This window comes from Notamacropus eugenii, chromosome 6 (assembly GCF_028372415.1).
Source record: "Notamacropus eugenii isolate mMacEug1 chromosome 6, mMacEug1.pri_v2, whole genome shotgun sequence".
NCBI lineage: Eukaryota > Metazoa > Chordata > Mammalia > Diprotodontia > Macropodidae > Notamacropus > Notamacropus eugenii.
This window is the reverse complement of record NC_092877.1, coordinates 269,798,737-269,813,920: the sequence shown is the minus strand read 5'-3', so window position 1 is coordinate 269,813,920 and position 15,184 is coordinate 269,798,737. Positions and strand designations below refer to the sequence as shown.

At 35.9% G+C, this 15,184-nt stretch overlaps 1 pseudogene; it reads right to left on the bottom strand.

The window, feature by feature from the left end:
* Window positions 1-2,417: 2,417 nt before the first annotated feature.
* Window positions 2,418-15,184, bottom strand: part of LOC140512341 (thymidylate synthase pseudogene) — a 29,302-nt pseudogene continuing 16,535 nt past the window's right edge.

Sequence of the window (15,184 nt, the reverse complement as noted above, 5' to 3'; positions counted from 1 at the left end):
TTAATCAGTTATATTGTATGACTTTCTTTAATGAGATTTTGTATCTCTTTTTACCATTTGGCCAATTCTTCTTTTTAAGAAGTTATTTTCTTTATTGAACTTTGTTCCTCTTTTACCGTTTGGTCATTTCTGCTTTTGGTGGAGGTCTTCTCTTCAGTGATGTTTTGTACCTTTTTTTGCTATGTGGCTAATTCTATTGCTGCTTTTGTTAAAGGAGATATTTTCTTCAATACTTTTTTGTCCTATTTTCATTATGTATTTATTTTATTTTCAGTTTTCGACGTTTACTTCTACTACATTCTGAATTCCAAATTTTCTCTCCCCTCTCCCCTCCCCCCATTCCAAGACAGCATACACTGCAAACACCCCTTCCAAAAATTGCCCCTCCCTTCTATCACCACCCTCCCTTCTCCAGTCCTCCTCCCCTCTATTTTCCTGTAGGGCAAGAGAGATTTCTATACCCCATTGCATGTACATGTTATTTCCAAGTTGCACACAAAAACAATTTTTTAACATTCATTTTTACAACTTTGAGTTCCACATTTTCTCCTTTCCTCCCTTCCTACTCACCCTCATTGAAAAAGAAAGCAATTCAATAGACATCATAAATGTGTATCTATGCAATAAACTTCCATAACAGTCATATTACTAAAGACTAACCATATTTTCTTATCTCCTGTCCTCCATGTATTCTATTCTCTCCCTTGACCTGTCCCCCCACAGTAGTGTTTGCTTCTGATCAACTCTTCCCCCAATCTGTCATCCCTTCTCTTATCCTTCCCCTCCTATCCCCTTCCCTTCTGCCTTTCTGCAGGGTTAAATAGATTTCCATACCCAATTGAGTGTGTGTTATTTCCTCCTTAAGCCAAATTCCATGAGAGTAAGACTCACTTATTCCTTCTCACCTCTTTTCTCTTCCCCTCCACTATACAAGCTCCTTTTTTTGAGAAGTCAACATAAAACATTTACCTTCAAAGAGGTCAGCACAACTCACTGGAATGGGGAGATCAGAATATGCCTCTTGTAGGAGTACCATTTGGAATCTCCTTGATGGCAGGGATCCTCCTGTGCAGCAAATGGAGACCACTGAGAGTCATCAAGGAAAATTATCATGTTCCAAGAAGGCATCAGCTTCCTTATTTTCAAAAGCTCCTTATAAGCTCTCCCTTCCTAAGAAAAAATTAGCCTCAAGCATACCCAAGAATTATACCATTGGAATGAAAGTTATATTGCTATAGAACACAGGTACCTTCGTGACCCATTTGTTGTTTTGAGAAGATAAATACAATTCAGATAAAACAGGATATTTGGGGGGTCAAGGTTAGGCCACATGAAATCCTTCCCTTACCCCCCCCCCCCATTCAAAAAAGCTCCCATCACAACTCTTCTCTCATCACAACTCTGAGCTAAGCCTTGGGTATATACACCATAGTAACAAGCCTCCTTATGGCAAAGCCTGGCCCAAAGGCATTTCTGGAACCAGCAGATTTCATGCCTCCATGTATTTGAAACTCTTATTTCTTATATCCATTCCCCAGGAGGCAAAAAGTAAAAAGAAAAAAGAAAAAAAAATCTTCGAAATTCAAAAAGGATTATTGGAGAAGGCATTATTTTCCTGAAGCCAATAGAATTTGATGGCCATATGGTTCATTTGACTCAGATTGTGTAACAAGCAATGCCAACAAGTAGTGAAACTCATTTGTAAAAGGTGATACAGAAACATTTCAGGAAGTATAAAATTATATCTGAAGTGATTTCCATGGATTATTAGCATTGCAATCTATCTATATTCATTACGTAGCAACAAGTATATTTCCCATCTTTCTTTGTGACAAACAATTTGCATACTAGCAATTTTTTAAATGGGAAAAAGTCAGAGTGACATTTTAGTTGTCTTGTACCTTACCTGTCTCAATGCTTTGCACTTAGTAAACTCTCCACAAAGCATGTGTTGATGGAGATAGCTTCAGATAGTACAATGAGATCTCCCATTGACGACTAGAGAATTCATGCGCAGTGAGACACAGCTGTCCTGCATTAGAAAATAAGAAAATAATATGCTTTACAATGCAAGAATTACTTTATTTTAATAATTGCATAAGACCAAAAGTATCATTACTAATAAATATCCCATACATTTGGAATTGGCTGTCACTTCTACTGAAGTTGTCAGATGAAGTTTGTGGACTTATTTCAGATAAGATTATTTTGTATACATGCACACACACATCCATGTGTGTATAGAAGATAATAATCTGATCTGTGAGGACCTTTGTTTATGTCATAAGGTGAATTACATTTTCTCCACCCTTAACCCTTTCTCTTGTCTTCTTTATGATAAAAACTACATTCTGTTTGCCAAAACAAGGATGCTTTGCAACATGTATTCAGCATTTTCAGCTGGGCATCAGGCTATTTTAGATGGCCATCTCTATTTTAAAAGCTGGGTGAGAGTCTTCAGTCAGGAAGTCTTCTGTCTTGAAATCATCAATGATTTCAGCTTTTTAAAGAATTTTGAGCTTAGGGAAAGGTCTTGGTTCTCACTGAATCTGAATTTTCAATGGATCAATATGATTCAAATATAGATGAGCATCTCCCAGTGTGTGAACAAAATCACCTGGCTTCAGGACTGTAATGTGAGTGATCATGTAGGTGAGCAGGGAATAACTGGCAATGTTGAACATCACTCTGAGGTCACATATCTCCAGATTGCTGGTATAACTGACAAGAAAGCTCACCATTCCATACATAGAATTGGCAGAGAGTGTGGCATGGAGGTAGAGCCATCAGAGGAAGATCTTTAGGATTCCAAGAACACATAATAATCTTTGTCATCAGGGCAGGTTTTAATTGTGTCAATGGCTTTCTGTAGTTGATCCACTCCTTGCCTGGGAATAATCTATGTTCATCTCTTTGTATTCTGCCCCAAAATGTCTCCATTGGAAGCTATATACTGGTTCCAAATCTCCTTCCTTCCAGATCGTGAACCCCTGCTTGTACCAAAAGTCTTGGGATCCATTGACATGCTATATTTTCAGTCTTTTGGCACAGATCTTAGTATTTGTGAAATCCTTAATAAACCAGAGTAGTTCCTCCAGCACACCCTTCCAGAACACACACTTGGTTCTCAGCAAAGGAAACGCATCTCAGAGGTTGTAGCAGGCTTGCAATTCGAATATGGACACAGTGCCTGTGCCCATGCTGTCCTTATTGCAGCCAGGCTGGAGGGTGTGTTCAATCTGGCCCAGATACTGTATAAAAACTCTTTCTTTTCTCTTTTATGTGAAATGATTTGCTACATTGTAGCTCTCCTTTTCTCTTTCTCCCAGTACATTCCTATCAACACTTATTTTTATTTTTAGGTATCCTCCCTTCATACTCAGTTCACTCTGTGCACTCTGTCTCTACCTCTCTGTCTGTATGTATATGTACATATACATATATGCATACATGCATGGACCCACTCACACAATGTGTATATGCACCTGTGTACACACATACATATACACATGTGTGCATGTATATGTGTGTGTATATGTATATTTGTGTGTGTATATACATGCACACTTACATATTCCCTCTAACTACCCTAATGCTGAGAAAAATTTCATGAGTTACAAATATTATCTTTCCATGCAGGAATATAAACATTTCAACTTTAATTTAGAGTACCTTATGGACCTGTTTATCTTTTCATGCTGTTTTTGATTCTTGTGTTTGAAAGTCAGATTTTCTATTCAGCTCTGGTCATTTCAACAAGAATATTTGTAAGTCCTCTATGTCATTGAAATTCCATGTTTTTCTCTGAAGTATTATACTCAGTTTTGCTGGATGGGTGATTCTTGGTTTTCATCCCAGGTCTAGATCTCTGTAATATTATATTCTAAACTGATCTCTTTGTGCAGAAGCTGCTAAATTTTGTGTTATCCTGATTGTGTTTCCACACTACTTGAATTGTTTCTTTATGACTACTTTTAATATTCTCTCCTTGACCTAGGAACTCTGGAATTTGGCTACAATATTCCTAGGAGTTTTCCTTTCTCAGGAGGTGATCAGTAGATTCTTTCTATTACTATTTTCCCTTCTGGTTCTAGAATATCAGGGTAATTTTCCTTGATAACTTCTTGTGAGATTGTTTGTTGGTCATGGTTTTCAGGTTGACCAATACATTTTAAATTATTTCCCCCAGGGCCATTTTCTAGGTCAGTTTTTTTTTTAATGTGATATTTCACATTGCCTTCTATTTTTTCATTTGTTTAGTTTTGTTTTATAATTTCTTGATTTTTTATAAAATCAATAGCTTCCATGTGCTCCATTCCAATTTTTAAGGAATTATTTTCTTCAGTGGGTTTTTGGGCCTCCGTTTCTATTTGGCCCATTCTGATTTTTAAGGCATTTTTCTCCTCATTGACTTTTTAGACCTCTTTGATGTTTGGGTTAGTATATTTTTGAAGATGTTTTTTTCTTCAGCGTTTTTGGGGTCTCCTTTAGCAAGCTATTGTACTCATTTTTCATGATTTTATTGCACCATTCTCATTTCTCTTTCTAGTTTCTCTTCTCCTTCTCTTACTTGATTTTCAAAATTCTTTTTGAGCTCTTCCATGGTCTGAGATCATTTTATATTTTTCTTGGAGTCCTTGTATGTAGGAACGTTTACCTTGCTATCTTCTTCCACTTGTATGCTTTGATCTTCCTCGTTGTAAGAAAATACCTTCTCACCAAGAAAGTAACCTTCTATCGTCTTATGTTCCTCCCTCTTTGATCATTTTCCCAATTAATTACTTGGCTTTTGAGCTCTTTGTTAAGTGGAGGGTGTACTGCCCCAAGTTTCACGGTTTTTGTGCAGCTGTTTTCAGAGATATCTCTAGGGACCTGTACATTCTCCATTCCTCTAAAATGCTATGATCAAAGGAGAGGTCTTTATTCCTCTTCTTGCCTGCACTCCTATCTATGAGCAACAACAAGCACTCTTTTCTTCCCTGGAACAGCGAATAGAATTTACAATTGCCACCAGCTCTGCTGCACCAACCCTCCTCCTCGTCCCAGGACTGTCACTCAAGACTGAGACCCAGATCAACCAGAGAACTTCAGAAGCAGCCACCAATCAGGCAATGGCTGCTGCTGCTCTGTGATTGGGGCTGGCAGTGGGGCTATACCACGTTCCTCTCTCTCCAGATGAGCGAGCTTTCCCACTTATCTTTGAAGCTGTCTTTGGCTTTTGTGGGTAAAGTTTGAAGACAGCTACCTCTGCCACTTATTCAGCCCCCGAGGTATCCAATTCCTTCTATGCTGGCATGATCCACGCTGGGGAATGTTTCATTAAAAGCCTGGTGCAATAGACCCTTCCTTTTGGTTTTCCTGATTATCTTGGGTTGGAAATGTTTCATTCTGTCATTTTGTAGTTTCTACTCTTCTAGAATTTGTTTAGTCATTTTTACAGATATTTTGAGGAATTAAAGGGGAATGCTCAGGCAGATTCCTAATTCTAGACTTCACTACCTTGGCTCCATCCCCTCTATTATAAATTTAATAAATGTCTTAGTTGTTGTTGACAATAGGTCGTGAAAGCAAGATTTCATAATTTTAGTTGATTATAAGCTCAACTAGAGCTTGTTTTCTCTGAAAGGACTCTATCAGAGACCTAGATAACCATGTTTGTCTCCTTCTTTCAATAGGAGCTTGGATCATTTTATTCCTAAGGTTTATTCCAAGACCATACTGCTAAGAATCTTGATTTGCCTTTTAAATTCTATCCAATTTAATCCCTGGCATTAAGGGATATCAGGCTGTATAGTGTCTGAGTGATAGAAGAGTATGAAATATCACTTGTAGAAAGGTAGAATGAAAATGCTGAATGTATATCTAAGTTCTCTAAAAATCATCAGTGGAAAAGAGCTGGTTTGTATAAATGTCAATATTCTTTCTTGGAAAGTGAATGGTGATGTTGATTCATATAGTATTATCAGTTTTGCTTGGGAGAAGAGGAGGGATAGTACAAAGCACTAAACATTAAATGCCTAGCATTTTGAGTATGACAGTGAAGGGAAGCATAGTCAATATTAAATTACTTAATGACATAGCAATTTAATTCATTTACTAAGATCCAGGCATATGCTCTATGCTGGGGTTAAAGTGGTTATATTTTAGTTAACATTATAACTGCTGAACTAATATTTGGTATTGTAAAGAACTTATCTTTTTCTGTGGTTGTTTTAGATGAATATTATCCCCAAAGACTGCTCCCACATTAAGGCATTTTTATTTCTAAATATTTCAGTCTTTAAATAGATCTTTTAAAGTATATCTTTATCTTTTATTAAAAACATATTAAGAAACTTAAGGATGTATTGGATAAGAGTTTGCCAATCAGAACAGATAATGTGGAATTGGTTATATCTTTTGTCTTTCAAGTTTATTTAGTTGTACATTGAACTATTCAGAATATTCTATCATATTTTGTTGTAGAGTGTTCCTTTTGTTCAGTGGAAAGTAGGAGCAAATGTGTATAATGAGTAAGGAAGATACATCATATGAATGAAAGTCAAGGGAAAATTAATGAAGTACATTGTGAAATAATAGTGATGCTTTTAGCTGACCTAAGAAAAGTGACATTTTTCTTGAAACTGAGAGAGAGAGAGAGAGAGAGAGAGAGAGAGAGAGAGAGAGAGAGAGAGAGAGAGAGAGAGAGAGAGAATGGAATTTGAGAAGAGTTTGCTCATCTTTATAGCTGCCGTCAGTGATGTCAACATCACTGTCAGAGAACCTGAAACAGCCTAACATGATTTTATGGCAGTTTCCCAGAACACAACAGCAGCTATGTCACTTTGAAAACGCAAGTTGATAGTTGTTTTAAAAATGTTTTAATTTCATTTGACACACATATAAAAATAAATAAAAATATATCACCAAACTTTTCCCCCATCAGTAGACCTGATTATTTATAGTCAAGGCAAGAAAAACATGAGGCATTACTCCATAATGAAGAGATAGGTCAAATATGTAGCGAGAGGGATAGAGGCAGATATACATATGCATATATACATATGTATATAGGTCACAAATATCTATCTATCTATCTATACACACATCTATTTGAGCATATGTGTGTGTACATACATTGTACATAGTAAATTATAACCCAATGTTTAAAGTAAGGACAAATTTAATACTGCCATATAGCTGTGGATATTTTTCCAGTCTACAAAGTAACATCTCTTCTTTGAATTAGCTCCACTAAAATCCACTGCCCTTGCAGAGCACAAGACTGCCCTATCCCACTGTAGAGGGAGGGTTCTAACACTTCTAAAAACTGAAACATTGAATCTGTATAGTATTATTTAGGACTCCAAGTATGTCAATGTGAAATTGATTAGTCCATAGAAACCCTTTGATCTTTAAATCCTCTGCTAAAGTCCAGTGTCTATGTGGAGTTGGTCTTGCATTCATTACAACCTCATCCACAAGAATTAAGTTTTATTTGGGTGTAATGGATTTAAAGAGGAGTTCAGCAGGAGATTATCACCCCAGAACAAGCTTTGCTAAGTTTAGATTTTCATCACTGGAAAAACAAAACAAAACTGATCACCAGATAATGGTTTTACATCCAACAACTCGTGACAGTTATCAAGACAAGCAGAGCAGGATTAGGATCTATATCGAACAACAGCAAGTGAAATACTCAAATCCAAGTCACCTGGAAGTCATGTCATCATCTTGATGTCATGGTTCTCTTCCAGAACAAAGGATAAACACAATAACCAAGAGAATAAACTGTTTTGACCATTTGCTTTATAAAAACTGCTGGAACCAGCACATATTGGGGGTGTGAGATAGCTGTCATTTTTAGTTGTCTAGGTAGGCAAATAAATAAAGGTCGTTAGCTGGCCAGTACTTGTTCAGTGCTGTTACTTCATCACAGCCTTAATTGAGTGAGCTCTATCACAAAGATACTGACCAATTAAGTTGATCTTGCCTACTAAAATTAGATTAACCAAAACGAAAGTGTGAATTTTTGATAATTCAGGTTAAGTATTCTGATAGCATCTATTTTATGGATCCCTTAAGAACAGTCATGGTGAAGGGGATAGAATGCTAGTTTTAGAATCAGAAAGACTTGAATTCAAATTTGATCTCAGAATGATATTGGGTGTAAAACTTTGATCAAGCCACTTAACTTTTCTATATTCAAATGCAATTCTTCTGGACTATAAATTGTAGAGAAGATGACACTTGGCATTGGGAGGCAGAGTTTCTGTACTTGGGAGTCCTTTAAATAAATAAAATCATAAATCTAGTACCTATCCTTCAAAAACTATTTAGTTCATGAAATCCATAAAGGAATCCAGGCATTGACAGAGGTGCTGAAGGATCACTTTTGCCTTCAGTCTTCTATCCAACTGTCCTTAACATGGAGACAAAGCGGTAGATAGTCATCTAGTCCAATCCACAATACATTCATCAATAACTTCCTATATGCAAGGCACTGTGTTAGAGTTTGAGGGGTTATGAATAATAAGTAACATTTTTTATGCAAAAGATAGCAACACTAGTCCTTTATTATATTCATCTGTTCATGACAAAAACTTCTTGTCTTACAAGAAATGACAAATATGGGGGATTCAGAGAAACGTAGGAAAATTTTTATAAACTGATTTAGAATGAAATAAATATAAGCATATGGAAGATTGCTTTATAAAAGACTAATTTTGTGCAGTTAAAAAAACTAATAATAATCCTGAAGAACAGAAAATGCAATACATCTCCCTCTCTCCTCTCAAAGAACAGGAAATGAAACACATCTCCTCTCTTTTCTCAGTGAAGATGGCAGGGCTTAGTATCACAGAATGTTGTTTACTTTGTTAGATTGACATGCAGTATCATATATTTTTACTTGTTTTCCCTTTTTACAAATGCAAGGTAAATAGGGATGAAAAGATAGGTGGTAAGGTATTTCTAGAATTACCATGATTAAAAAAAGCAGATATCAATTAAATTAGCTTTAATCTTATGCTTTAATTTTTTTTATTTCTTTCAAGTATTTTACCTTTATGCTTTTATATAAAAGCCTCTGTGTACATATAACATGCAATTTTCTTTCATTTTGATGATATGAACATGCTTATTTATGACTTCAATAACTTAAATATAAGACCAGGATATTGTTTATAGAAAAGTTTGCTATAAAAAGGAATGCTTCTGTTTGACTTTCAATCATTTGTAAGAAATGGTTAAATATATTTGGCCCATTATTGACTATGGTTCAAAATAGTTTGGATGCTTTAGTAAGTCAGGTGCAGAATCATTCATCTATCAACAGACATCTCTCTATTCAGATAGTCTATGGATATTAAACAATAAAGCTAGAGGAAGATAGCAATGTTCTAGTATTAAATGGTTCCATAATTCAGGTGCATAAATGTGTTTTAGAGGAAAATTAATAGAGACTTCTTTAGAAATAAGGTATTTTGCTCCTCAGATTAAAAAAAAAGGCTGCCTCATGATGTTCCAAATAAGAGTTCTTTGGGGAGATTAATAGTTTTGAGAAATGAGAAACAGATCAAGGGATTTAGATATACTGTGTTTCTTACTCTTTGGGTAATTAACACATTAACATTAATTCATTTTAGCTTGTCAATAATACAATCCTAATTACATAGTGTGTAGAAATTGTGGGTGAGGTACTGAGAAAGAACACAAGGATATAAGAGTCATATGTCAAGAAAGATTATTATTCATAAGCATGTAGCTTCCCAGGCCTTTCACACCATGATCAAGTACTTGCTGTTGCTCAGGTGTGTGGTGAAATGCATATCTCAGTCAGAAACAAGAACTCTGGATCTCAGTTCTTATATCTGATTTCTATTGCTGGGAAGATTCATAGGGACCAAGTTAGAATGGACCTTGGGATCAATCAGTCAGTGAGCAGTGGGTTGTCTCCTTATCACTCACAAGATCATTGGAATTAAGAAAATTTTCTAAACTAATTACAATTGGCACTGGTTTGCATACTATTCATATCTGGCTTAGGCTTAGATGAAGTTGACTGAAATAGAAATTGCATACATATGAAGTTCCTGACATATAAGTAGATTATAAAGTTGTGCAATTTCTTAGGTTATATTCTAAGGAAAGGAGTAAAATATGGAATGCATATCTAAATGCCTCTTTCTTAATCAGATAATCATTGTTGAATGCAGCAATTAATTATGTAATTGAGACAATAAGACTATAAAGAAGGATGGCAAATTGTTTAAGCCATCTCATATCTTAATAGTCAAATTTTATGATTTTTTAAAATTTCTCTGTATTTAAGTGAACATAGTGCTATACTTAAGTGAATATAGAAATATTATTTTTCTTCCTCTGACACCATTGGCATTATACTGGAGAAGTAAAGAGTTAAGAATTTAGTTTTTAAAATACAGCTAGAAAGTTGTAGAAAGGCAAGTTATGGTATTGCACAAGTGTGCATAATTATATTTTCCAGATTATGATTCGATTTACATTATGCAAATTTACATTATTCAAAATGTTAATTTAATTAATTCAATGTCTCTAACATTGTTCTTTAATTCCTCTTTTTAATACTAGGACAATTTCTGTCAGATCATTTTATTTGGGTTTTGATTAGAAAAATTGCTTGATTAGGCAAAAACATTTGTCACTGACATGAAAAACTGTCAATATTTAATCTTCTTAAACAGCAGTGTAGCACTATCCTAAACCCTGTTATCCCCAATGAAAGTTAAGTTAATTTTTCTCTAAAAGTTACTGAAACTATCCTAGAGATCATACTGCACCATTTGACTAAAGGCTTGAGTTGCTTACAGCAAGTCATTTGAGTATTTAAATAATTACAGGAAGAACTCTTAACTTTCCCTGGTTCTTTGCTACACTGAATCAAGTTAGTTTCCTTATTGTATATGCTTCTTTTTTTATGTCTAATAGATCTTTTGTCAACTATTGAATGATTTGCATATGCCTTAATTTTTAGACATAACTTAACCCAGTACAACAATTTTGTCTAACAGAACCACAAAACAAAGCAAACACTAAGTGAATTTGACCAATATTTATAATGAATCTGAATATATCTCTTGGTAATGAAGTTTGTATACTTTACAGAAGCAGATTGGACTCAAGTCAGAAGACTTTGCTTCAAAGCTCTAGGCATGCTACAACTCCTACACAATCCCCTAACCCTCAATGGGGGCTGATTGAGGCAAACACAGATTCCCCCTAAGACTTGAAGGCATCAATCAAAGAACACACACAGATTCCCCACTTACTGGCCATAGCCTACTTGCTTGATAGGGACACAGACAAAGAAGTCATCTTGCCAGGTCAACTTCGGCGATGTCAACATTCAGCACAAACATAGTAAAAATCACATTATGTTACCCCCATATCTCACTCACAGCTTGGAAACTGTTTTGAATGATGCAAGAAGGATGATTAGGAAATGCTGTAGGAGTTGAATGTATCTCAAATCAGTTAAAAGGTAATACAAGCATGTGAAAGGATTAAATGAGGTAGCAGGTGATTTTTCGTGAAGTCATCCAACATTTTATTTTAAAGAGAGAACATGTTTGTTTTTTAACTCCAAGTATAGAGTGATTGCTTTTTCTCTCCTCCTTCTGTATGACATTTTTTGTAGGCATTTAATAAATGTCAAATGGGATTGAGAAGTAAGAAAAATGTCAGACTCAAGATGTAAAGGCCCTTTGTAGTTTCCTGCTCCAAAGATTAAAATATTCCTCTATTCTGTCAACAAAGACTTCTTCATATGGAATGGATTTTTGCTTTTCCAGCAGATGTTTTTTTTTTTTTTTTTTTTTTGTAGAGAGGGGCTTTTGATTGTATTACCTTCTGATATATGGTTTGAGATCTATCACAGGCATAAATTTAGATCTAGAAGGGCCCTGAGAAAACATCATGCCCAATCTTCCTATTTTACAAATAAAGAAACCAAAGTACAGAGAGGCCAAATGACTGCCCCCGGGTCAAATAGCTAGTAAGTGTCTGAGGTGAGATGTGAAGCTAAGTCCTCCTGACTTCAAACCTAACACTACACACAGAACTGATTCGCAAACAAAAAGTTTCATTTTCCCATTATCCAAGAATGAGAAAAAGCAGGAATACTCATGAGGCCCTCCCTCCCTACTCATGAGCCCAGTACACTAGGGGAATTCTGAGGGGTACAAGTTCTTTTTTGACAGAAGGTGATTTATGATTTGGCATGTTGGGATCAAAATTATTCAAATACCCTTCAGTCTATATATCTAATGACTGGTCAGATCCAGAGCAGATGTATGCACTGGGCTGAAGCCCCTGGGTCAGACTGTACTCTGAGCTTTCTTTATGTTTAAGAAAGATTCTGGCTCATTAATTGCTGAGCCCTACACTGTACCCAAACCACTTTAGTTTTTCTCTTGGAAGTGACCCTAGGCAAGTCACTGAGCCTCTCTGAACCCCATTCTCCTTACTTGCAAAACAGTTTCTTCATTTTTATTTTTTAAAATTAATTTATTTTCATTTTTCAACATTCACTTCCACAAAATTTTTAATTTCAAATTTTCTCCCCTTTTCCCTCCTCCCCCCACCTGAGGATAGCAGCTTTCTGATTAACCTTTCTTCCATTCTGACCTACATTCTATCAGCCCTGACCCACCCCATCCTCTTCCCTTCTAGTTTCCTTTAAGGCAAGATAGATTTCTATAGCCCATTGCCTATATATATTATTTCCTAGTTGCATGTAACAACATTTTTTTAACATTAATTTTCAAAGCTTTGAGCTCAACATTCTCTCACTTACCCCCTCCCTACTCATCCTCATGGAGAAGGCAAGTAATTCAATATGCATGTGAGACCATGGAAAACACTTCCATAACAGTCATGTTGTGAAAGACTAACTATATTTCCCTATATCCTGTCCTGCCCTCCATTTATTCTATTATCTCCTTTGACCTGTCACTCTGCCAAAGTGTTTACTTCTGATTGCCGTCCCTTCTATTTCTTGCCTCCTCTCTCATCCCCTCTCTGCTGCTTTCCTATAGGGTAAGATAAACTTCCATACCCAATTGAATGTATATGTTGTTCCCTCCTGAAGACAAATCTGATTTAAGGAAGGCTCACTTATTCCCTCTCACTTTCCCCTTCTTCCTCTCCATTGTAAAAGCTCTTTCTTGGCTCTTTCATGTGAGATGGCTGATTACATTATACCTCTCCTTTTCTCTTTCTCCTAGTACATTCCTCTCAAAACTTAATTTTCTTTCTTAGATATTACCCTTTCACATTTAGGTCCCCTGTGCCCTTTCTCTCTGTCTCTCTCCATGTATATACCTAAATATTCTCTTCAACTATCTTAATACTGAAAAATGTCTCATGAACTACAAATATCATATTTCCATATAGGAATGTAAACAATTCTACTTTAATAAGTCTCTTACGGTTTTTCTTTCTTGTTTACCTTTTCATGCTTCTCTTGATTCTTGTATTTGAAAGCCAAATTTTCTATTTGGCTCTGATCTTTTCCACAAGAATGCAAGCAGCTAGAAAGAAACAATTCAAGTATTGTGGAAATACAACCAGGATAATACAAGATCTAGCAGCTTCTACATTAAGGGATAGAAGGGCGTGGAATACGATATTCCAGAAGTCAAAGGAACTAGAACTAAAACCAAGAATCACCTACCCAGCAAAACTTAGTATAATACTTCAGGGGAAAAAATGGTCTTTCAATGAAATTGGGGACTTTCAAGCATTCTTGAGGAAAAGACCAGAGCTGAAAAGAAAATTTGACTCTCAAACACAAGAATGAAGAGAAGCATGAAAAGGTAAACAGCAAAGACAAGTCATAAGGGACTTGCTAAAGTTGAACTGTTTACATTCCTACATGGAAAGATGATATTTGTAACTCTTGAAACTTTTCAGTATCTGGGTAGTGGGTGGGATTAGACACACACACACACATGCACACACACACACACAGACAGAGAGCACAGAGTGAATTGAATAGGATGGGATCATATCTTAAAAAAATGAAATTAAGCAGTGAGAGAGAAATATATTGGGAAGAGAAAGGGAGAAATGGAATGAGGCAAATTATCTCTCATAAAAGAAGCAAGCAAAAGACTTTTTAGTGGAGGGAAATAGAAGGGAGGTGAGAGAAAAACATGAAGTTTCCTCTCATCACATTGACTAAAGGAAGGAATAAAGTGCACACTCATTTTGGTATGAAAACCTATCTTACAGTACAGGAAAGTGGGGGAGAAGGGGATAAGCAGGGTGGGGGGGAGGATGGAAGGGAAGGCAATGGGAGGAGGGACCAATTTGAAGTCAACACTCTTGGGGAGGGACAGGATCAAAAGGGAGAATAGAAGCAATGGGGGTTAGGATAGGATTGAGGGAAATATAGTTAGTCTTACACAACACAACTATTATTAGAAGTCATTTGCAAAACTACACAAATATGGCCTGTATTGAATTGCTTGCCTTCCAAAGGTAATGGGTGGGGAGGGAGGGAGGAAGAGAAGTTGGAACTCAAAGTATTAGGAACAACTGTTGAGTACTGTTCTTGCTACTAGGAAATAAGAAATACAGGTAAAGGGGTCTAGAAAGTTATCTGGCCCTACAGTACAAAAGAGAAGATGGGGACAAGGGAAGGGAGGGATGATAGAAGAGAGGGCAGATTGGTGATGGGACAATTAGAATGTTCAGTGTTTTGGGGTGGGGCGAGGGAACAAATGGGGAGAAAATTTGGAACCCAAAATTTTGTGAAATTAATAAAGATAAAAAAGAAAAAAAAACTGACTGGGCCAGTGAACAAATGATTAAGAAAATGGAAACTGATATCTGAGAATGGATTTTGAATTTCTGAATCACTTCTTCAAAAAACAGGAATGGTGAGAAGTTAACTAGAAATAGAACATTTCTAATAAAAGTTATTTGTTTTGAAAATATGGCTGAAAATGTTTTCAATGGTAAATGGATGAATATAATGTATTTGCAAAAGAAACATAGAGAAAACAGTTATGGTGACTTACCGTACATGCACAATCAAGAAGCTTGCGTTAAATGCCTATAATATGCTAAGATCTAAACTGGGCCCTAGTGACACTAATGGAAAAATAACAGTCTTTGAGATAGTATTTACACATGCATATACAGAATATATACCATGTAC